This window comes from Neophocaena asiaeorientalis, unplaced genomic scaffold (assembly GCF_003031525.2).
Source record: "Neophocaena asiaeorientalis asiaeorientalis breed wild unplaced genomic scaffold, Neophocaena_asiaeorientalis_V1.1 scaffold21, whole genome shotgun sequence".
Classification (NCBI taxonomy): Eukaryota; Metazoa; Chordata; class Mammalia; order Artiodactyla; family Phocoenidae; genus Neophocaena; species Neophocaena asiaeorientalis.
The window spans coordinates 2,277,888-2,301,856 of NW_020174053.1; the positions used below are offsets into that span (position 1 = coordinate 2,277,888).

At 41.6% G+C, this 23,969-nt stretch overlaps 1 pseudogene; it reads left to right on the top strand.

The window, feature by feature from the left end:
• Positions 1–13,557: 13,557 nt before the first annotated feature.
• On the top strand, positions 13,558–18,424 carry LOC112405746 (protein PRRC2C pseudogene; annotated as a pseudogene).
• Positions 18,425–23,969: the final 5,545 nt, after the last annotated feature.

Below are 23,969 nucleotides of genomic sequence, written 5' to 3' on the forward strand. Positions count from 1 at the left end.
TTCCAGTTTTGCTCATGAAGGGGAACGTACTGATCGTGGTTTTATTTTGCCTCTCATTCACCTCAGCATCTGACATTTGAAGGAAGCTGTGAGAAGGGGTCAATACCGGCAAAGTGAAATTCAGAGTTGAGTAATCATCACATACCTGTCCTGTTTAGGAACTACACTCTTCTCCCTACAGGAAACTCAGGCATTAAAGCACTTTTCTTCATGGAATATTACGTATCCTTTCCAAGTCTCCTTAATCGAACATGTCTCCTGTCCCAGTTCATTTTGCGAGTATCATAGAACTAGAAAGACTGTGCTTCTGGATTTATATTTGTTTCTTAGGAAAGAAACAGCTTTGGTTCACCTTGCTCCTGCCTGACACTTTCCTCTATACTACTGTAGCACAAGGAAACTACTGAAAAAAAATCAGAAAATACGTTTTTTTCATACTTCTTCTCTGATTTTAATTCACTCACTGAAGGAGAAAAGAGGAGAGATGTATTCTGTGTGAGTGGAAAGAAAACAAAAAATGTAGAATTGAATCAAAGAGATATTTATAAATGTTTTTTCAGGAGAAGCACTTACAGAATGCTGGAGTGAGGACCTCTGAAAAACCTACTCCTCCAGAAAAGCAATGAGCAAAAACAGTCTAAATCAACTTTTTCAGAACTCTAGAAATTAAGCAAAGACTTGCAACAATTCAAGGAGCATTTGTTTAAGAAAAATGGCTGAATCTCATTAAACATTGTGAGCATTGAGGCATTTTAACTTGCCCTGTTCCCATCCCTCTTACCCCACCTCTTCAAGTAGCCTTAGAAACCAACAGCCTTGCAACTGTGATAGCCATGAAGACCAGCAAACTAGCAGCCAATAGGGAGGGGACAGAATGGGCTTGGAGTGCTCCAAAAAGCTTCATTTCCAGAGAACTGTTCCTATATGACCTGTCTGCAAATTGCCATTAAAGCTGAATTCTCAGGGCTTTCAGAACTTTCTCTGCAAACGGCCTTATTGCTAGGGTATTGGTTGAAAATAATCAGTGGGAAGTTTTTAACATTGCAGCTGTCTGAAGCAGTGGTTGCAACTGGGACTAACAAGGAGCTGAGCACAAAATTTAAAAGAAAAAACTGGGACTGAGATGTTGGTTGGGGGCCTTGGAAAGCTTTGACAAATTCCTGGGAATCTAAAAGGTCATCTGCATGTACAGAGCTATGCACATGCCCAGAAAAGATCTGAGAAAGCCCTAATCTCTTATCTCTGGCTCACCTTGAGGGTCTATACAAGTAAGAAATGTAGGCAAAGGCTGAGTTGTAAGCTGCCTATTTGACCAGTGAAGGCATGCACACAGAGAGGAAGTTGGCAAAGATTGAGCGACTTATTGGTTCAAGACATTTAGGAAATCTCTGTCTATTCATTAGCTGACCACTAAGCTAACTAAGCAGAGACTTCAGTGGCCACACATAATAAAGAATACTGACTTTGCAGAATGAATTAATTCAGAAAAGTTGCTAAATAAACAGCAGCAACAACAAATAATAATGAATGCGAACTACAACAAACCCTGGGAAGGAGGGGAATCTGGTGTGTAGAATGGTCGATGGTCACATTATATTTTTTAAATGTTCAATTTTCAACAGAAAATTATAAGACATACAAAGGAACAAGAAAGTGTGTTCTGTATACAGAAAAAAAACCCCAGCCAATAGAAACTGTCCCTGAGGAAGTCCAAATGTTGGACTTACTAGACAAAAACATTAACTCAGTCATTATAAATATGTTCAAAGAACTAACAAAAGCCATGTTTAAAGAATAAAAGAAAAGTTTAAGAATGATGTCTCAACAAAAAAGAATGTTAATAAAGATATAGAAATGGTAAAAAGGACCATACAGAAAATTTGTTGTTGAAAAGTATAACTGAAATGCAAAATTCACTAGAAGGACTTAAGAACAGATTTGAACTGGCAGAAGAAAGTATCGATAAACTTGAAGATATTCAGTGAAGATACTGAATAAATTTAACAAACGAAGCGCAAGACTTGTATACTGAAAACTATAACAAAGAACTCATAATAGTCAAAATGATCTTGAAACAACAACAAAGTTGGAGGACTCACATTTACCAGTTTCAAAACCGCAAAGGTACTGTAATCAAGACAGTGTGGAAAGATGGTGGCGTAGAAGGACAATAAGCACACTTCCTCTCGTGGGCATACCAATAGTACAGCTATTTACAGAGCAGCTGTTGATGAGAGACACTGAAGTCTACCAGAAAGATCTTCTATAACTAAAGATATAAAGAAGGAACCACAAGGAGACAAGTAGGAGGTCAGGAGTTATCAAGACCCATACCCCTGAGAAAAAAATGACAATTGCAGAGGTTCTTTACAAGGAGTAAGAAAGCTGAGCCCCACATCAAGCTCACCATCCTGGAGGTCTTGCACTGGAAAAACAACCCCCCAGAATGTTTGGCTTTGAAGGCCAGCAGAGACCCACAGGGTTGGGGGAAATCGAGACTCTTCTCTTAAAGGGTGCACACAAAATTTCACAAGCTCCAGGACCCAGGGCAGAAGCAGTAATTTGAAAGGGACCTGGGTCAGACCCACCTGCTGATCTTGAAGAGTCTCCTGGAGAAGCAAGAGGCAATTGGGGCTCACCCTGGGGACATAGACACTGGCGGCAGCCATTTCTGGGAGCTCATTCTACCACAAGGACACTGGTGCTGTCAAGTGCCATTTTGGGATCCTCCCTCTAGCTAATTAATGCCAGGACCTTGCCCTACCCACCAGGCTTTTGGCACCAATACTGGGACACCTCAGGCCAAGCAACTACCTGTGGGGGCCACAGTCCCACCTACCAGCAGGCAGGCTACCTTAATACCCCCAGAGCCCACAGCCAGCCTGGTCAAGGGCCTCCACTAGAAGGCCCAGGACCTGGCCCCACACACTAGTGCACATGCACTAGACCTGGAATGCCCAGGGCCCTGCAGCCAGAGGTCCCAGGGCCCAAGACAGGATCCAAATCGATAAAATCAGAAACGAAAAAGGAGAAGTTACAACCAACATCACAGAAATATAAAGGAGCTTAAAGAGACTACTACAGATAAGTATATATTAATAAAAATGGACTACCTAGAAGAAATGGACAAATTCCTAGAAATGTACAATCTCCCAAGCCTGAACCAAGATGAAATAAAAAATATGAACAGACCACTTACAGATAGTGATATTGAATCAGTAATAAAGAAAAACTCCCAACAAACAAAAGTCCAGGACCAGATTCCTTCACAGGTGAATATTACCAAACATTTAGAGAAGACTTAATGCTTATCCTTCTTAAACTATTCCAAAAAATTGCAGAGGAACTTCACTGAACTCATTCTACAAGGCCAGCATCACCCTGATACTGAAACCTGACAAAGATATCACCAAAAAAGAAAATAATAGGCAAGTATCGTGGATGAACATAGATGCAAAAATCCTCAACAAAATATTAGGAAATCAAATCCAACAATACATTAAAAGGATCATACACCATGGCCAAGTGGGATTTATCCCAGGGATGCAAGGATGGTTCAATATCTGCAAATCAGTCAACGTAATACACCATATTAAAAAGCTGAAGAATAAAAATCATATAATCACCTCAATAGATACAGAAAAAGCTTTGACAAACTTCAACATCCATTTATGATAAAATCTCTCCAGAAAGTGGGCATAGAGAGAACATATCTCAATATAATAAAGGCCATATATGACAAACCCACAGCTAGCATCATGCTCAATGGTGAAAAACTGAAAGCATTTCCTCTAAGATCAGGAACAAGTCAGGGATGCCCACTCTTGTCACTTTTATTCAACATAGTTGTGGAAGTCCTAGCCACAGCAATCAGAGAAGAAAAAGAAATAATCCAAATTGGAAAGGAAGAAGTAAAACTCACTGTTTGCTGATGACATCATACTATACATAGAAAACACTAAAGGCACCACCAAAAAACTGCTAGAGCTCATCAATGAATTTGGTAAAGTTGCAGGATACAAAATTAATATACAGAAGTCTGTTACATTTCTATACACTAACAATGAACTATCAGAGAAAATTTAAGAAAGCAATCCCATTCACAATAGCATCAAAAAGAATAAAATACCTGCAAATAAAATAGCTAAGGAGGTAAAAGACCTGTACTCAGAAAAGTATAAGATACTGATGAAAGAAACTGAAGACAACACAAACAGATGGAAAGATTTACCATGTTCAGGGACTGGAAGAATGAATATTGTTAGAATGACCATACTACTTAAGGCAATTTACAGACTCAGTGGCATCCCTATTAAAATACCACTGACATTTATCAAAGAACAAGAAAAAATAATTCTAAAATTTGTATGGAAACACAAAAGACCCCAGATAGTCAAAATAATCTCAAAGAAAAACAGAGCTGGCAGCACCATGCTCCCAGCCTACAGAATGCTACAGTAAGCAAAACAGTATGATACTAGCCCAAAATCAGACACATAGATCAATGGAACAGAATAGAGAGAGCCAAGAAGTAAACACTGACACTTTTGGTCAATTAATCTGACAAAGTAGGCAAGAACATACGATAGGAAAAGACAGTCTCTTCGATAAATGGTGCTGGGAAAACTGAACAGCTACATGTAAAAGAATGAAACTAGAATATTTTCTCACTCTATATACAAAAGTAAACTCAAAATGGATTAAAGACCTCAATGTAAACCTGGAAACCATAAAACTAGAAGAAATCATAGGCAAACCCTCTTTGACATAAAGTGTAGCAATATTTTTTTGGATGTCTCTTAAGGACGAAGGAAACAAAACCAAAATAACCATATGGGACCTAATTAAACTTAAAAGCTTTTGCACAGCAAGGGAAACCCTTGACCAAAGAAAAAAACAAGCTACTGAGTGGGAGAAAATATTTGCAAATGATATGACTGATATCCTTCTCCAAAATATATAATATCCAAAACATCCAAATCCAAAACATATAAACAGCTCATATAACTCAACATCAAAGAAACCAACAATGCAACTAAAAAATGGGCAGAGGACCTGAATGGACATTTTCCTAAAGAAGACATACAGATGGCCAACAGGCACATGAAAAGATGCTCAGCATTGCTAATCATCAGAGAAATGCAAATCAAAACCACAATGAGATATCACCTCACACCTGTCAGAATAGCTATCATCAAAAAGACCACAAATAACAAATGTTGGTGAGGATGTGGAGAAAAGGGGACCCTAGTACACTGTTGGGGGGAATGTAAATTGGTGCAGCCACTATGGAAAATGGTATGGAGATTTCTCAAAAAACTAAAAATAGAATCTATCATATGATCCAGAAATCCAAACAAGATGAAAACATTAATTTGAAAAGATACATGCACCCCAGTGTTCATACTAGCATTATTTACAATTGCCAAGATATGGAAGCAACCTAAGTGTCCATCAACAGATGACTGGATAAAGAATCTGTTTTACATATATATATATATATATATATATATATATATATTTATTTATTTATTTGTTTATTTATATTTATATTCTATTGTGTGTATGTGCATCTATCTATCTACAATTACATATATATATGTAATAGAATAGAGTATTACTCAGCCGTAAAAAGGGATGAAATGTTGCCATTTTCAACAATGTGGATAGACCTGAAGGTTATTATGCTTAGTGAAATAAATCATACAGAAAAATACATACACTGTATGTTACCACTTATATATGGAATCTGAAATATAGAACAAATGAATGAATTTAACAAAACAGAAAAAGACTTATAGATTTAGAGAACAAACTAGTAGTTATCAGTGAGGAGAGGGAAGAGGGAGGGGCAAGATAGAGGTAGGGGATTAAGAGGTACAAAGTACCATGTATAAAATAAGTAAGATGCAAGGATATATTGTACAACACAGGGAATGTAGCCAATATTTTGTAATAACTTTAAATGGAATATAGTCTATAAAAATTGTGGATCACTGTGTTGTACACCTGAAACTAATGTAATATTGTAAATCAACTATACCTTAATTAAAAAAAGACAAGTGTGGTACTGGCATAAGAATAGACATATAGATCAATGAAACAGAGTTGCAAGTCCAGAAATAAACACATACATCTATGATCAACTGATTTTTTTGGTCATTTAAGATAAATTCTATTACATGAAGATTAAACTTCTGTTATGAGGAGATTCATACAGGATTAAATGCCTTTTCCCAATGAATCTGAATAAATGAATTTTACTGAATATATCTTCTAGAGTGCTTTTGATGCAGGTTGCTTCAAAAAAGAGTGAAATCATTCTGAATGTTAGAATTAAAACAATTTGCTAATTTATTGGTCCTATGACTCCTTTTATGTAATTAAGAATTCTTATGAAATAATATATTTATGTGCTTGGAAACACTCTCAAACTCCATTTTGTCTTGAACCTTATAACCTCTTCTACCCATCATACATTCTTTTTTTCAAAACTATTTTTAAAAATTGATGTGTAGTTGACTTACAATGTTACACTGGTTTCAAGTGTATAACATAGTGATTTGATATTTTTATACATTACAAAATGATCACCACATGATTAACTGATTTTTGACAAGGGTGCCAAGACAATTCGATGGGGGGAAATTAGTCTTTTCAACAAATGGTGCTGAGAAAACTGGGTATTCATATGCAAAAGAGTAAAATTGGACCCCTATGTCATACCATATAAAAAATTAACTCAAGGTGGATCAATGACCTAAATGCTATAAAACTCTTAGAAAAAAACAGAGATGTAAATCTTTAAGACCATGGATTAAACAACAGTTTAATAGATATAACTTAAAGGGGTGGGATAGGGAGGGTGGGAGGGAGGCTGAAGAGGGAGGGGATATGGGGATATATGTATACATATAGCCGATTCACTTTGTTATACAGCAGAAACTAACACAACACTGTAAAGCAATTATACTCCAATAAAGATGTAAAAAAAAAAAAGCAGTTTAATAGATATAATGCCTAAAGCAAAAGCAACCAAAGCAAAAATAGATAAGTTGGACTTCATCAAAACTAAAGTCTTTTGTTCTTCAAAGGACACTATCAAAGTGAAAAGACAACCCAAATAATGGGAGGAAATATTTGCAAATCATATATCTGATAAGGGCCCAGTATCTGGAATATATAAAGAGCACTAACAATTCAACAACTAAAAGACAAATATCCCAATTTAAAAATGGGCAAAGGATTTGAATACTTTCTCCAAAGAAGATGTATAAATAGCCAATAAGTACATGAAAAGATGCTCAACATTATTAGTCATTAGGAAAATGCAAATCAAAACTACAAAGTGATACCACTGTGAAGAGATACCACTTCACAGCCATTAAGATGGCTATAATCAAAATGACAGATGATTACATGTGTTGGCAAGGATATGGAGAAATCAGAATTCTCATGCATTGCTGATTGGAATGTAAACGGATGCTGCCATTTTGGGAAAGAGTTTGGCATTCCTTCAAAAAATTAAACATGGAGTTACTATTATATGACCTAGCAACTTCACTTCTAGGTATGTACTCAAGATAATTAAAAACATTGTCCACACAAAAACGTGTACATGGATGTTTATAGGAGCATGTTCTGTAATAGCCAACATGTGTGGAAACATCCAAATGTCCATCTACTCATGAATGAGTAAAAAAATGTGGCATATCCATACCGTGGAATATTATTCAACTGTAAAAAGAAATGAAGTACTGATAGATGCTACAGCATGGATAAACCTCGAAAACATTATGCTAAGTGAAAGAAGCCAGACACTAAAGGCATCTATCCTATGATTTCATTTATGTGAAATATCCATAATACCCAGATCCATAGAGAGAGAAAGTGATGGCCAGGGACCTGGGCGACAAGGAGAATGGAAAGTGACTGCTACTTGGTTTGGGTTTTCTCTTTGAGGTGACGGAAATGTTCTGGAATTAGATCATGGTGATAGTCTCAAAATCTTGTGAATATACTAAAAACCACTGAATTGAATTTTATGGTATGTGAATTATACCTCAGTAAATTCTTTTATTTATATACTATTCTGTGAAGGCAAGTTGGGGTAGTAGAAAGAATGAGACAGAACTTTAGTATTAGATCCTGTTTAGAAACCTGGCTTCAGGAGAGTTTTAATCTATCTGAGCTTTAGTCTCCACTGCTGAAAATTGAGGCATTAATACCAATCTTACATATTTTTATGTACATTCAATGAGAAATATATGTAAACTGTTTTGGGGGATGGGGTGGGTCTGACATATAGTAAGTGTATAACGCATGGTAATTTATTTCCTTCCTTCTTTCCTTCCTCTGTCCCTCCCTCCTTTCCTTCTTTCCTTCCTTCCTTCATACCAGATTAAGGCACTGGATCAGGAGAAAACAAAATATAGGAGTCCTGCTAGTATATGGAGACAATAGTCTAACCTTCCCTATGAATTGGGGCAGAAGACTGGGGGGATGGGGGACAACTCAGAGGGGAAAACTCTGATTTAAGCAGAAGTCTTCCATTCATTCATTGCAATGTGGAGCTCAGCCCAAGAGAGGGTCTGTAGGAAGTCATCAACTTTGCCTCTAGGAAGGAGGGAGCTATTAGCTATGGGGACAGCTGTTGACAAAACAAAGTTGTTCTTTGATTCCAGCCAGAAATGACTTGATTTTTCTTGAGGACAGGGACCACAAGAAAACTAGTTTTTAAAAAATGCACTCCTTTGGGCTTCCCTCTCCTCCACCCCTTTCTCTGAAATTTTGGACTCTATTTCCTGGAAATGCACACTTTGAAAAAACTCCATACGTGATTCTAGAACAGTGCTTTTTAAAACTTTAACGTGTATTCAAATCACCTGGTGCATTTTGCTAACACGCAGTTTCTGATTCGGTCGGTCTGGTGTGGGGCCTGAGGCCCCTCATTTCTAACAGTCTCCCAGGTAATGCCAAGGTGCTGCTGATCCATGGACCACACCTTGAATAGCAAAGGTTTAGCAGCTGATCTGCATAAAACAGATTGAAGCTGAATGTTAGACCAATTGTTAAAGTTGAAAAAGCTGGATTCTATGACTGTACCGTGCACCCCAAACTTTCCAGTCTGCCTAGAGCTTATCTGCTGAAACTCTTCATGCTGTAGAAAGTGTGGTGGGCACTTCCATACCTGGTTGCTTTCTCTGGGAAGGAGAGCTGTCAGAGAGGAGAGGGCAGCTGCTCTTCTAAGGCCAAAGTCTGAGAGGAGGTTCCCTGAAATTCACCAGAAGCAACCTCTGGCGACTGCAGGGATCATCAGCCCGAGGTGCTTCGGGGTTTTTGATCCAGTGTCCTGGGTATGTCAAAGGTGTTGGGGATGCAACATGGGCGTCATGGGGGAAAGAGCGCAGGCTTTAGAGTCAGAGAGGCCTCAGACCTCATCGTAACCTTGGATTGTACTTCACTTATGAATAAGAGAACTATCTGAGCCACAGTTCTCTTATTCATATAATGGAGAAAATAATACCAGCTTGACACAGCAGGACTGTGTCAAGCTTTAAGCGATAATGTGCCTGCCACAGTCAGTGCTCTGTAAGGAGTGGTTCTTAGCCACTGATGGCAGGTCACAGTGCAAATCTAAGAGGAAGGGCCACCAGGGAGAGGGTTGATCAACGTTCACTTGTCTTCATGGAATGAGAGAAATGAGAGTAAGATGGTGAGATTCTAAAAGAGAACACAGGCTTCCCTGGCGGTGCAGTGGTTGAGAGTCCGCCTGCCGATGCAGGGGACACGGGTTCGTGCCCTGGTCCGGGAAGATCTCACATGCTGCGGGGCGGCTGGGCCCGTGAGCCATGGCCGCTGAGCCTGTGCTCCGCAACAGGAGAGGCCACAACAGTGAGAGGCCCGCGTACCGCAAAAAAAAAAAAAAAAAAAAAAAGAGAGAACACAAAAATTTATTTAATTTATAGGTCTGCCTTTTATTCCAACATTACAGCGTTTTGACATTTTATTATTAAAATGGCATTTTTCTTAAATGAAAATACCGCCCTTGTAGATTGTAGATAGTAGGACCCCCTCCCACTCATCTGTTTATTTTTAAAATGTCCTTATTTGGCAAAGTAAGAAATAAGTTGGCTTTATTTGGAAAGATTGGCACCCTATCTAGATCCCTGAAATCCAAAGTCTGGAAACCAGGGTCTATGAAGACTTTGCCTCATATCTTCCCCAAATGCCTTGTGGTAAGAAGCTGGGATTGCTGGCTTTTAAGTAGGGACTGGAAAGCTGTCTCAGGGTGAGTGTCAAAGAACTCTTTCTCATTGAGTGCGAGGTTGAAGCTTTTAATGGATTCCAACATTAGAATCCACAGTCCCCCCAAATTGAAAATTGGTTTCGTTCATTTTTGAGGGCACTTCGTGGTCTGGTTTGGTGGGTGAAGAAGTGAAATGAGACAAGAAGAGAAGTCCAGGCTCAATGCTCCCCAACCCCCAGCAGAAGAGGGACTCAAAACAGCATCCCAGGCAGAGGGAGGAGGAAGGTTTGGACACCCTTTTCATGTGGCCGGCCAGCATGCATTTGAAACCATGCCCCACGGCGTTAACAGAAACTGGTGACTAACAGAAATATTTGAGCTTATCTTACAGAACAGCAGGTAAGGGACTAGCTTGTTAAAACCCCCCTCCGCTTATAGCCTGCCCTCTCTGAGCAAAGCGTAAGCGCAAGCTCGCCTTAATTATTTTGTTGCCGATTGCATACCCTTGAAGCTTCACGTAGCCTAGGAATTTGGAGTCAACTCTTGTCCAGTTCGAGTCAGCTAAGACTAGTTGGGACCACTGACCCTAAAACTGGACCTGGGTAGAACATAGATTACCTCACCTTTTCCCTACTTCCAGTCATCTTTCCTCATGCCTAAGACCACTCTGCTTCTTTATCCTGTAAACGTTTCAAGCCCCTCGCCTTTGGCGAGGCAGATCTGAGAGTCCTTCTCCCACCTCCTCACTTGGCTGCCTCGTGAATAAACCGTTTCTTTGTTACAAACTCAGCATCTCAGCTTTAGCTTGCTGCACATTGTGCACGTGCCCCTGGTTTGGTGACTGGTTTCTCCCTGGAGAGGCAAGAGCTCTGCCCGAGAGGAGGTGCATTGCAAGGTGCTTGGGGAGAGTTTAGCAAGCCTTGGTCAATAACCTCTGGAAACAATTGGCTCTCCCTTTAGTTCCTGTTAGCTAGACTTTGAAATTTCTTTGCAGGGTGAAGTATTTATCAAGAAATTCACATTCTTGTTCGTACTGTTTAACTGGACAGCTCAATAGTGAGAATATATGGTTTAATCAGTGGGGCGTGACTTAGGACTCCCTGGATGAGCCATGGATCTATGTGGTCGTCTGATGAGAAAGTGATGGAGACAGCCCTCCAGAGGTAAAGTCAAGGAAAGTTGCTACTTATGGGAATTCCCTTACATCCAATTCTTTAAAAGTGTATTGATTTTCTAAAATCCTACCTTATTCATATAGGATTTCAGGTAGCTAACAGAAATATAAGATTTAAAAAATAAGAAATTAAGGATCTAAGGGTAATAGGAGTAGAAAGAATAACACAGTAAGAGGAAGGTGGGGTTCGTTATTTTAGAGACGTTGGCTGACTGTTTCTCTGGGTTTGATACTGTTGTAGGCACTGAGGGAATGACAAACCCCTGTTCCAATGGAGTTTATGATGTGCCGATGTAATATACAACCCTATTGAAACACAGCCCTGTATCCAGCCCATACCTTTCCCTTTTCGATATCATTTCATTAGCTGAGTCACAGGAACATCCTTTAATTCATTTAATTCTGTTAGATGCTACTAACTTATGCCATTAATTGTGAACTCTGATTGTTTTCCTTTTGTACTGAATTGATACAATGTAGCAACATTTTAAATATTATTACTGTATACTATAGCTTCTTATCTTTCCTAAAAACAAAACAAATAACAGTATCTACTCTCCTGATAACAAATAGGCTCTATTTTTAGCCTGTGTACAAATGCAGTTTTGTCACTTATGTAATTTGTTATTGATACAATATTTGTAGCACAGTTTCCTGAAACTTTGAGAAACATTGACTTAAGAAATTAAAGTCTTATTCTAACATATCTTTCAGTTGAGAATTACCATTTCAAAGATGCTTTTTAACAAATAACATATAAGGGCTATTTAAAAAAAATTATTGGAGTGTAGTTGATTTACAACGTTGTGTTAGTTTCAGTTATACACATACATATATTCATTCTTTTTCAGATTCTTTTCCCATATAGGTTATTACAGAATATTGAATAGAATTCCCTGTGCTATACAGTAGTCCTTGTTAGTTATCTATTTTGCATGTCGTAGTATGTGTATGTTAATCCCAAGCTCCTAATTTATCCCTCCCCCCCAACTATAAGGGCTATTTTTAAATGATGATTGAAATTGAAACATATAATCTAAAAATTCTAATGGAACATGTGGATCCTAAGAATACAACAGATGCCATTTGGAGATATACTGATTTATTTAAATTATTTATAATGTATTGATTATTAATGATAATATAATATTGCCATATTTTAAGAACTGATACAAACATTATTATTTTATTATTTGGCATAAAGAAAATTGTGTGAAAGATTATGTATTCCTTTTATCATGAATAAAATTTTGAATGCTTACAATATATACTCTCAAGCCAAAGATTCTGATCTAGTTGGTATGCAGTGGGGCCCAGACATCAGCATTTTGAAAGCTCTGCAGATATTCTCAGGTGCAGCCAGAGTTGAGAACAGCTCTGTTGGATGGCATGGAGAAAGAAAAAATAAATCGGTATGTATCATGCTCTGAAGGGCCTGGTGACAAGTGAGGACAGGGAAAGGAGTGACTATTTTTAAGCCCTCCTGAGGCAGACCTTGCTTTGCATCTGTTTTATTTAATCTTCACAACAATCCCATGAGCTAGGAACCATCACTCCCATCTTACAGGAATTGAGACCCAGTGATATTAAGTGAATTGACCAGAAGCTAGTAAGTAAAGGAGCTGAGATTTAAAAACATTTATGTCCACTCCATCTTGTTACAAAAAAAAAAATGATTTGGGGCTACAAGCTGGGATTTGAAATCAGGCCTTTCCTTTTTGGCCGTGGGTTCCCACCGGCTTGACATCCCACTACACAAGATTCTAGCAGCAGAAAGTGATTTGGTTCAGGCATAACAAGAACATTATCTTGATCTTCTGAAATTGGTGCTCTGGGGCTTTTATTTAGTAAGTACTTCTCAGGATCTCTCATATTTATTAACTGAGTAATAAGAGTGCTGTTTTATTGTAGGTGGAAATAAGCTTTGTTGTGTTTTATGCTGAGAGAATAAGTGCTATTATCTTTATTTGTTTATTCTAGAGCAGTAGTTCCCACCTGGGGGTGATTTTGCCACCCACGGGGTATTTGGCAATGTCTGGAGGCATTTTTTGTTGCCACAACTGGTGGAGGGGGTGCTACTGGTGAGTAGTAGAGGCCAGGGGTGCTGCAAACATTCTACAATGCACAGGACAACATGACCAACAGTTATCCAGACCCAAGTGTCAGTAGTGCCGAGGTTGTGAAAACCTGCTCTAGAGGAAAGGACTTGCCTGGTATGTGAAATATTAGTGACTTTTAATAACAACCAATAAATACCATTTATTAAACATCCGTGGTGTTTTGAACCCTTCAGTTGATCAGTCAGCATTTGTGTTCTTGGTATCACGTCCAAAGTTCCATTAAAAATGGTTTTTGACCTCAGGAAGCGTACACTCCAATGGGAAACCAAGAAAGTTCTGAAAACTTGAGCAGCTGTCAGAAGCTATCAAAATCATAGTCCATACAATGAATGACAAGGAAGATGGTCCCTTCTATGTGAGTGGTTAAGAGCAGCATTTCTGAAGTCGGGAAGAAAGATCTTTGTTGCATTCCTGATTCACCTTTTGCTATCCATGTGACCTCAGACCAATACGTTGAACTGCTCTAATAATTCCTCCTCCCTAAAATGAGGATAATGGTAGCACCCATATCATAAGGTTGTTGGGAGATTTTAATGAGGTAATATTGATACATGTGGAGCTCAATGCCTGGCACAGAGAGGCATTCAATAAAATCTTGCTTTCCTTGTTGTTATCATTGTTGGAGAGAGTCCACTGAGGTGGGGGCTGGGAGCTGCCCACAATTCCTCCAGAGGATTCCTCCTTGAGCAATGACAGGCGAATCAGGGCTGTGGGTGCTTCACTTGGGCTCTAGGACGCAACCTGTCCAGCTGGTAATGAGCTGTTCACTGCAGCCGAACTGGGGTGGCGCTGGGCTTGATTGGCTGGGGGAGGTGGGAAAGAGGATAGATAGTGAGTTCTCTTTTCCTGTGAAAGTTTGTAAACTGAAAACATTCACTGCAGTCTGCAGAGCAGAAGCAGTGTGGGGAGAGGTGTGTGAATGTCTCCATCTGTGAATGAAACATGATTTAGAGCCAAGGCTGCTCCAGACTTCTTCCCCAGGCAGGACATGAGCTCTCTAGAACTCTCTAGGGGAGGTGATAGGCTGGCTTGCCCCCAGATGCTCAGGTGAGGACAAAGGGTGGGGTGTTCATGCCCTGGATACCTGCCAGCTTCTCTGCTAATGAGGTCATTCTGGCTCTTTGCCTTTGACATGGATTTTACCAGAGAAGGGCACCCCATCTTTATCCATTTTTGTCCACACCCTTACTGGCTTCCTGTGTTTTGTAAACATAGATACGTTTAGTTTTCTTTCACTGGTGTTATTCCAACCCCATGCCCTTGTACCTTCTTTGTCCAGAACAATCCTCCTCCAGGGCAGGGAGGGTCGTGTTTCGATGCATGCAGGTGTGGGCCCTTCAGCTACATCTAACGGTCCCCCTTGTTGCCTGCTGTCTCAGAATGTTCCCTTCATTCTGTGGGGTCCTGGACTTGAGCTTTCCTTGGCTTATTTCAGCCTCTGCCACTTGACTCCTTCTGGTGGCCGCCTTCTGTTTCAGGTCGTATGGGAAGGCTGCTGGAGGGTGGGTGGGAGAAGGATGGGAACCTCCCTCAAGAGAGGCTGAGGGACATGGCAGCTCTTGTTCACACAGGTCCACATTTATTTATCTTGTAATACCCTTTGGATATTCCCTGTCTTGATCTACACTAGGAACTTCCTGGAGGCTTGTGCCCAAGAGAGGGGTAAGCGCAGGACTCAGAAGATGGCTGTGAAGCACAGTCTTGAGTGTCTGTGGGGACACTGGCTGCCTCAGGCCTAGCATCTAGACTTACCTACTGGGCAGCTCAGGCCTGGCACTGCTGGCAGTTCATCTGCGTATTTTTGTTTGTCTCTGATTCATAGCCCTGCTGTGACAGTCAATTCAGTAATTGTTATTTGAGTGCCTAGTAGGTGTCAGGCACTCTGCTCAGCCCTGGGGGTGGTGGGGGCAGTGGGCAATCACCCAGCAAAGACCAGCACCCAGCACCCAATCCCTGATTCTGCATTTCGTTTAGTGTTGGGAGGTAGGTCCATGAGCAGGTAGCTTCAAAGTAATGGGTAAATGCTAAGACAGAGGTAAGCACAGGATGGTTTAGGAGTACAAATGAAGGGCAAGAATGAGTTTTGGAGTCAACAGTGGAGGAGTTGTTTTGAGGGATGGGGGGAGATGACCCAGACAAGTGGGGGAGGTTCTTCTGAATGAGAGAAGTGTGGAGGATGAAACAGCGTGCTGTGAGCAGAGAATTACTACAACATAATGTTCAGTACCAGGATTGATGGGGCTGACGCTGGAGACTGGATAGAGGCCAAGTAATGGGAGGCCTTGTAGGTCATGCCAGGAATTTACAACTCTATCCTATAGGCAATGGGTTTTAAAGCAGGAGAGTGACATGGCCAGATCTTGGTCTGGATCACACACTTCAGCAATTATGTGGGGAACGGATGTGAGAGTGAAAAATCTGGAATTAGGAGTCCAGTTAGGAGGCTGTCTCAATAGTCCAGGTGAGCGATGATGAATTACCACACAATTCATCAGCAGCAGGTGCAGGGCATAGAGGGGAGGGGATAGATTTTAAAAATCAAGGCAATAAAGAGAGCAGATCTTAGAGGCAGATTGCTGAGGAGAGGGTGGGGTTAAGGATGACCGGAAGGGTGGATGATGGTGCCGTTGACTAAGATGGGGAACACAGGAGGATCAGGTTTGGGGTAAGAGTGGAGAGGATGAGTTCAGCTCGAGACAGATCTAGTTTGAGGTGCCTGTGAAATGTCCTGGTGGAGATGCCTAGCACAGAGTTGTGTACACGAATCTGATGTTCAGGAAGGAAATCCAGGCTGGGATATAGACTTGTGAGTTACCTGAATATAGGTGATAGTGAAAACTTCAACACTGAATGCTATTGTCCAAGAGCACCGTGTGGAATGTGAAGAGTAGTAGTTTAAGGGCTGACTGAGAGGGAACCCCAATGACTGCGTGGTGGGTGGAGGGGGATTCCAAAGTGGAGACTCACACTTGTGTAGAAAGGATGGCGTTACAGTCGTGAGGGAGTAGACAGTTTTAAGAAAGAGAAAGTGAATAATAGATTCAAGTGCATCAATAAGAAAAGTATAGAAAACTCTCCACTGGATTTGGCAATAGGAAGGTATTGATGATTTTTGACTGAGGAGTGGTGACTAGGGGATCAGAGACTGCAGTGGATTGAATTGGGGAGGGAAGGAAGTGGGGAGAGCAGTATAGATTTTAATAAAGGAGGAAGAAGGGAGATAAGGTGGGGCTGGGAGACCCAAGTGAAAGGAGGTTTTTGTTTGTTTTTAAAATGTTGCAATACTTGAATGTATTTATAGGATAAGAGGCAGGAAAACACTAGAGGAGAGGTTGAAAGATGAGAAGTGAATACAACCACATCACACCCTCCTAATACTTGTAACGTGAAACCCCAGACAAGCAGCCTGCCTTCTGCAAGTTAAGCTGTATGCCTTCGCTCATCACCCAGCAGCAACAGAGTCCACGAGTCTACGTGTCTCAGTCTGCAGCAGCTCAAATCCCAGCTTTCTCTATGGACCCAAGTCATTATTCAACACTGAACATGCACGATTGGCTCCACCACCCTTGGCTCAGCAATGAGGCTTCCAACAAGGTCTTTCTCAGCCAAACTCAGTCCAGCAGATTCCAATCCCTATTTATGCACCACTGCAAGGACAGCATCCAGCCCTACTGGGTGCTAGACCTGCTGTTTCCCAGGCTCAGGCATTATTTAGTTCTTCACTTCAACTGTATGTATCTCAGCCAGCCTTTATTCAAAGCAGTCTATCCCTGCTGTCTATGGTCCTTTCTGGTACTGCCATCCGCAACTTTCCAGCTGTCCAACTCCGGAGACCTGCCAAGGCACAATTGGGTCTTGCCTTTCAACAAACTTCAAATATGCAGCCTATTCCTGTATTGTATGAACATCAGCTGGGTCAGGCATCAGGACTAGAAGGTTCGCAACTGACTGTTACACATCTTCTCCAGGCTAGAGTGGATCTCACCCAGGCTTCAAATCTTTATTCTGGACAACTACAACAGCCTGGTCAGACAAATTTTTATAACACTGCCCAGTCACCGAGGGCTCTCCAGCAGGTTGCAGTACCTTTACCAGCATTCCAGCTTTTCTTGCCTAATTTTGGGTCTACGGGACAGCCTTTAACTGCTCTGCTTCAGACTCTTCAGCCCCCATTACAGCATCCCACCCCACAAGTGCAGGCACAGAGCATGAGTCGTCCTGTGCAAATAAGCCAGCCTTTCAGAGGATTAATTCCTGCTGGAACTGAGCACAACATGATCACAACTGCAGTAAAAAATGTCTGAAATGGAACTGAAAACCTTAGGAAGTGGCACTGATATAAAACCAGGCATACCTCCAATCGGCAGTAGAAGCACTATACCGACGTCTAGTCCCTTCCGGGCTACGTCCCCAAGTCTGAACAGCCAGTCCAGCAAAACAAACAGCATTGTCTATGAGAAGCCGTTCCGGTCAGCCCCTGCCACTGTGAGAATGACACAACCATTTCCTACACAGTTTGCACCCCAGAAGAGAGCTGTGAGAACAGGACTCAGCCACAAGGCGCTTGGTCCTAGGTGTTGGCAGAGAGCAGAGGTTTTTCAGTCCATGCAGTGCTTCTTCGCTGAACAGCAACAGAGCAAACAGATAGGAGGCAAAGTGCAGAAAGTGGACAGTGGTTACAGTAAACCTCCTGAAACACTGACTGACCCTCCTGGTCAGGAAAAAGCTGAAGAAAAGCCACCCCCTGCACCCACCGTAGCCACCAAACCTGTTAGAACTGGACCGGTTAAACCTCAGGCAATCAAAATGGAAGAAACAAAGGCTCAAAAATGTGGTTTATTGCAAGGGTTGGGGGAGGGGACGGGGAAAGAGGGAGAATGAAGTCAGATAATGCCAGCAGCCAGGGGTAAAATGGTCTGGGACAATATCCTGCCCAGAGCTTGGAGGTGCACAAGGGACGTAGGAGCAATTTACAGTGACACACAGCTGCTGCCCCAGGAAAACGAGGCTTTGCCGGCTCGCCCCTACTGTGTAACATGCACTCTGGATGGCCATGCATCCTCAACCAGAATTTATGCACGAATATGTGCACACATTCCTTGAGTGCATATAATTTAGAACTAAAATCCTTATGGTTAGATGACACACCAGAAATATGAGAGAAATGACACCACAGAGGAATAGCTCAGCCTGAGCCATGTGGTCTCAGCTAAGACATCAGATGTGGTTTCTTTGCTCCCTGTGTTCTTTGGATATGGCGGTAGCATTTGTAGGCTTGGTGGTGAAAACATAAGATAACTGGTAGAGGAGCCTTATTTTTTATTATGACAACTTGCTATTTTTGTAACATGGTGATTGAATTGAACACAATCAAAGTTCAGCAACTGATCTCCCCCTCTTCCTGGATGAGGGAAATATTGATGTCAGCATCCTTGAACATACCCAAGTGGGCAGTGTTTGGCTACTGCCTCTGTCTGAAATGATGCTGGGTTTTGGTTGTGGCCCGAAGCTTTGAAGTTCTACCTGGCATCTCCTTTCTTCCATGGAGCTCTTCCCATTCAGACCTGACAGATTTGGTCAAATACTTGTTGAGTCTTGCTTGCCTCTCCTCGATCATCTTTGTATGAATCCAGTGGTTGTTTTTTGTTTGTTTTTTTAAGTGGGTTTTAACTGATGTTCATGAAGATCAGTGAGTACCTAGAACAGTGCCACTAAAGAAAGGAAATCCTATCCAAGAAGGTGCATTTCTGTGCCAGAGCTGTGTCATAACCAACCTTTGGGCCCTCTGCTGGAAAAGTAGAATCAAGTCTCAGATAATGCCTTTTAAATTATATCCTCCGGTATTAAAGATGTAGGACAGAACTGTATCCTACCCCTGTGAATTATCTTGTACCTGCTTTATGATATGTAGTAGTGACCGTGCTTTATCAGAGCTGTTTTCAATGAGGCTATTCTACAATGTTTTCTTTTCAGATGATGATTGAGAAGCCAATAAAAAAGATAGTGCCAGGTACCACAACAGTAACAGAACTTTGCTGTTTTCTGGGGTTTTGTTTTTTATCTTTTTTTTTTTTAAATGGATGTCTCTGTATGACTGCAGAACCTGGAAAAGCTGTTGCTGCTATCAATGCATAACATATTGCTATTGGTCTCTCTCCCTCTCTTCATATATATACTCATATGTTATATACATAAAATTTGAATGTTTAGAAACATTAGTGGTGCTCTCAACTTTGGAAAAAGTATCCCAGTTGTACCATGTTTGGTTGGCATTGTACAGAAATTAACAAGCATTTGGTCTAAACACATCAAACATTTGTTTCCATTTGTACAGGGGTAACACACTGTATTAAATATGTAAGGTCTTATCTACATGGGTTTGATTACAGAAACTAATAAAGTATACTCTAAATAAAAAAAAAAGAGGGGCTTCCCTGGTGGCGCAGTGGTTGAGAATCTGCCTGCCAATGCAGGGGACACGGGTTCGGGCCCTGGTCTGGGAAGATCCCACATGCCGCGGATCAACTAAGCCAGTGAGTCACAACTACTGAGCCTGCGCGTCTGGAGCTTGTGCTCCGCAACAAGAGAGGCCGTGACAGTGAGAGGCCCGCACACCGTGATGAAGAGCGGCCCCCACTTGCCTCAACTAGAGAAAGCCTGTGCACAGAAACGAAGACCCAACATAGCCAAAAATAAATAAATAAAAATTAAAAAAAAAAAGAAAGATAAGTAGTGACAACGGATGCAAACAGGTTCCAAAGGTGGAGAACACAGAGGTAGGGACTGGCCTGGGGTAGGAAGAAGGACACTCACCCTGGGGAAGAAGGAGAAGAAGGAGTGCAGATGGGTAAGTGTATAGGTGGGGGCTGGAAAGTTAGGGAGACTCATCTTAGGGCTTCAGTTTTCTCACTAAGATAGTGACCTTCTAACCAGAGGGGCCACCTTCTTCTAATTTACCAAAGGCACCATAAGGCTAGTGGTGGCCTTGGGGAGTGGTGTCCTGAGCAGAGAGCTGGGTTTCATCTAAGATCACAGGGTGTAGGAAATGGGTCAGAGATGTAGGGGAGTTTACCAGTTAGTAGGGGCTTCAAGTGGCCCAGAGGGAAGGTTGGTGAGAGAGCAAAACAGAGAGATGGAGGGGGGGGGGAGGGAGGAGCAGCCCTGAAGTGTCCTGTGGAGCAGGGGTAACTGGAGGGGCTTTCACTGGGACGGTGACCGGGGATGGCAGGCTCTGAGGCATTAACAGACTGGCTGATTCCAAGGGTCCAAAGGGAAGCCACTAGCCTCCCAGGGCCAGTCTGGAGCTCCAGAAGGATCCCATTTGGATAGACTACTGTGGTCCTTGGACATCTACATCAGTGTCAGTATGCCTATTAAAAATGCATGTTCCTGGACCCCACCCCAGATCTAAGGGTGTGACACCTCTGTGTGCCATTATGCTCAGCTCCAATGTGATTCTTAAGCACCCCAAAGTCTGAGAACCCCTGACTGGGAGTCTTGGTGGTCTTGGGTGCACAGCGCATGGTGGTATTCAGTGAGGTAACGTCGATACAGCACCTGTGCAGGGCGTATCTGGACAATGACAGTTTTTACACACAACCCCTTGGTTGTATCGGTGACACGGTAGGTGTGTAGGCACCAGAAAGAGACTTTACTATTAGCTGATACACATGCCATCCAGAGGGTGGGACAGAATATTGCTTCACTTTTCCCTTCACAGCATCTCTCAGTCATACCTCTGGGGATCCCCTTCTTGCTCTGGTCTCCCCCTTTTTCTCTTCCACAGGCCTCTTAGTCTTTTCTATTCGCAGCCTCTCTCACGGCTGTGCTGCAAGTCCGGGGCCCGGGTCATTTCTGAGGCTGGTGTATGGACCATGAACAAGGCAGGGGTACCAACTGCCTACCCTCACTTCCTTCAAAATATGGTACTTTGCTAACAATTTACCTCTTGTCTCTGTCTTACTGAAGGCTCCTGAGAAGGGGGTGGAAGGGAAAAGGAAAGAATGAGCCTAGGGGAAAAAGACCCGCCCACCTTGTCACCTACATCTTACACTTTACCTGGGTTCCAGTCCCACCTTGGCAGCCAGTTCTTCCCAGACCCTTCAGCCTGCACTGATCTGAAACTCTCTTGAAATTCTAAGCAGAATTTGAATTAATTCAATTTCAATTCAACATCAGAATTTGAGTGAAGCAAATGTTTCTTTAGTTGTACTGGCCCTAGATGCTTTGGGTCATACAGATGATATACATCAGTCAACAGTAAACGGAAAACTCTTGTGCCTTAGAGAAAAGAGAAAGGAGACCTTGCAAGGCTGGGTTTGAAACTGTCAGGAGTGGGGCTGAGAGACGGGCTGGAGAAAGTGCAGCAGGTGAAAGGGGGAAAAACAAGCTGAGAGGGCTTGTGAAATGAGCCTTGTTCGGCCTACATGCAGAGGGGCTGATTTCTTGAGTCAGATACTCGGAAGAGGGACAGGAGATGATCACGAGGTCTGTGGGGCCTGGGAGGACAGGAACATCAGTAAGGTACGAGAAGGTGAAAAACAAGCAAGCAAGCTTGCAAACAAACCCCAGACCCTGAATCCCCCTGCACGGTCAGCCATGTAAATGAACGGACAGAGGAAAATCCTAGGATCTGACGGCAGAAGGGAGCGTGGTGGTTACTTAATCAAACCAATCACTTCATGCTCTTCATGTTAATTTACTGAATATTCCCATACCCCTGTAGACGAGTGCCTGCCTGTGCTTCTGATGCTCTCAGGCATACAGTGGACTAATGGGGGGCAGGGGTGGGCAGGGCAGTAGGGAGAGGACATGGCACCCTGCCACTATTTTACAAAAATGAATAATTAATTGTGTAGGAATTATGAAATCATTCGCTGACATGATGTGATGGGAGTGTGAGTAAGACACCGTCCCTGCCCTCTGGGGTTCTCAGGTGATCCAGGAAGAGAGGCATGTGGACACGTAACAGTAGTTCAAGATTAACTCCCCAAAACCGTGTTGGACATGGAAAGGCAGTTCTCTGAAAGAACAGGGAAGTGGGGAATTAAGTTCAGAACACCTTCTTGTGTGTTGTTTCTTTTCTCCTCCCCAACAAGATTGCAAGTTCTTGGAGGATAAATCTTGTACCTCCCTTTGTGTCTCCCACGATACTCTACATGCCTGGGGTTAAGCACAGAGTAGGTGCTCAATATTTGCTCCCTCCTATCCATTTCAGTGCCTGCAGGGCTTAAAACATGCTCTTCATGTGTTAGGTACTTGGTTTTCTTAAATGAATAAAATTAATTTTCCCTCTCTTTCATCCCATCCCTTCATTTCTCTCCTGTCTTCCAAGGATTTGTACAATAAACGATTATTAAGATGAATCATGATATGGTCAATGATGTTAGAAGTTCAGCTTCATTGATAAGAAATTTCACCTATAACATCAGCAAAGATGAATAAAAATAATTCCCAACACTAATGAGGCTGCAGGTAAATGGAGCTTTTATAAATTGTTAAAGGGAGAAAAATTGTTCAGTATTTTGGGGGAAGGCAAACCGATACTCTTTGTCAATAGCCTTAAGCATGCACGTATCCTTTTGCCCAGATGTCCAAACTCTACGAATTTACCCTAAGGCAAAAATTACTGCTGAGAGGAAAGAATTATATGGAAAGAAGATAATCAGCATTCGTCATGGTAGTGAAAGTCGAAAACATCTTAAGGGACTGTATGATTAGTACCTTGAAGCAACCTATAATAATGTGGTAGAAAAGTATTTGAAAAATGGGAGCATATTAAAGATAGATTAAATTTTAAAATATCACAAAAAACCAGCTCAGAAAGCTAGAACAATAGGCATTCTGGAATTCTGGTTTGTTCCTTACTGGCTGTGTGGCCTCAGGAAGGTTACTTGGCCTTTTTTGCCCTTCGGTTTTCTTTTCTGTAAATTTGAGCCGTGGCTGTTTTCTTTGCAGGGTTGCTGTAAGGACTGTTGCTGTGTACATAGAGCACTTGGTTCTGAGCCTGATGCGTAGCAGATGCTCAGTTAGTAGTGGCTTTTATTACCCAATTTCTGCTTTAAAAAAAGACAAGACGTGTACTTGCACAGTGAAAGAAAGACCAGTAGAAATTACAGCAAAGTGTTTGCAGTGTTGTCTCTGACTGGTGATATTGTAGCAATTTTTCTTTCCTTCTTTGGATTTTTCTCTTTTACCAAATTTTCTACAGTGAACATTATGGAAATGATATTAATATTACAATCAGAAACTAAGTGCTTAGAAAAGAAATGGCCTTGGGCTTGTATTAAAAAATAAAAGAATTAAAGAGATGAACTACTGATTCATCTATGGTAGGATTATAAGAGCCCTTAGGGATAATTTGTTTAACTTCATTTTACAGCTGAGGAAACTGAGGCACTGAGAGGGAAATATATAGGATAAAACA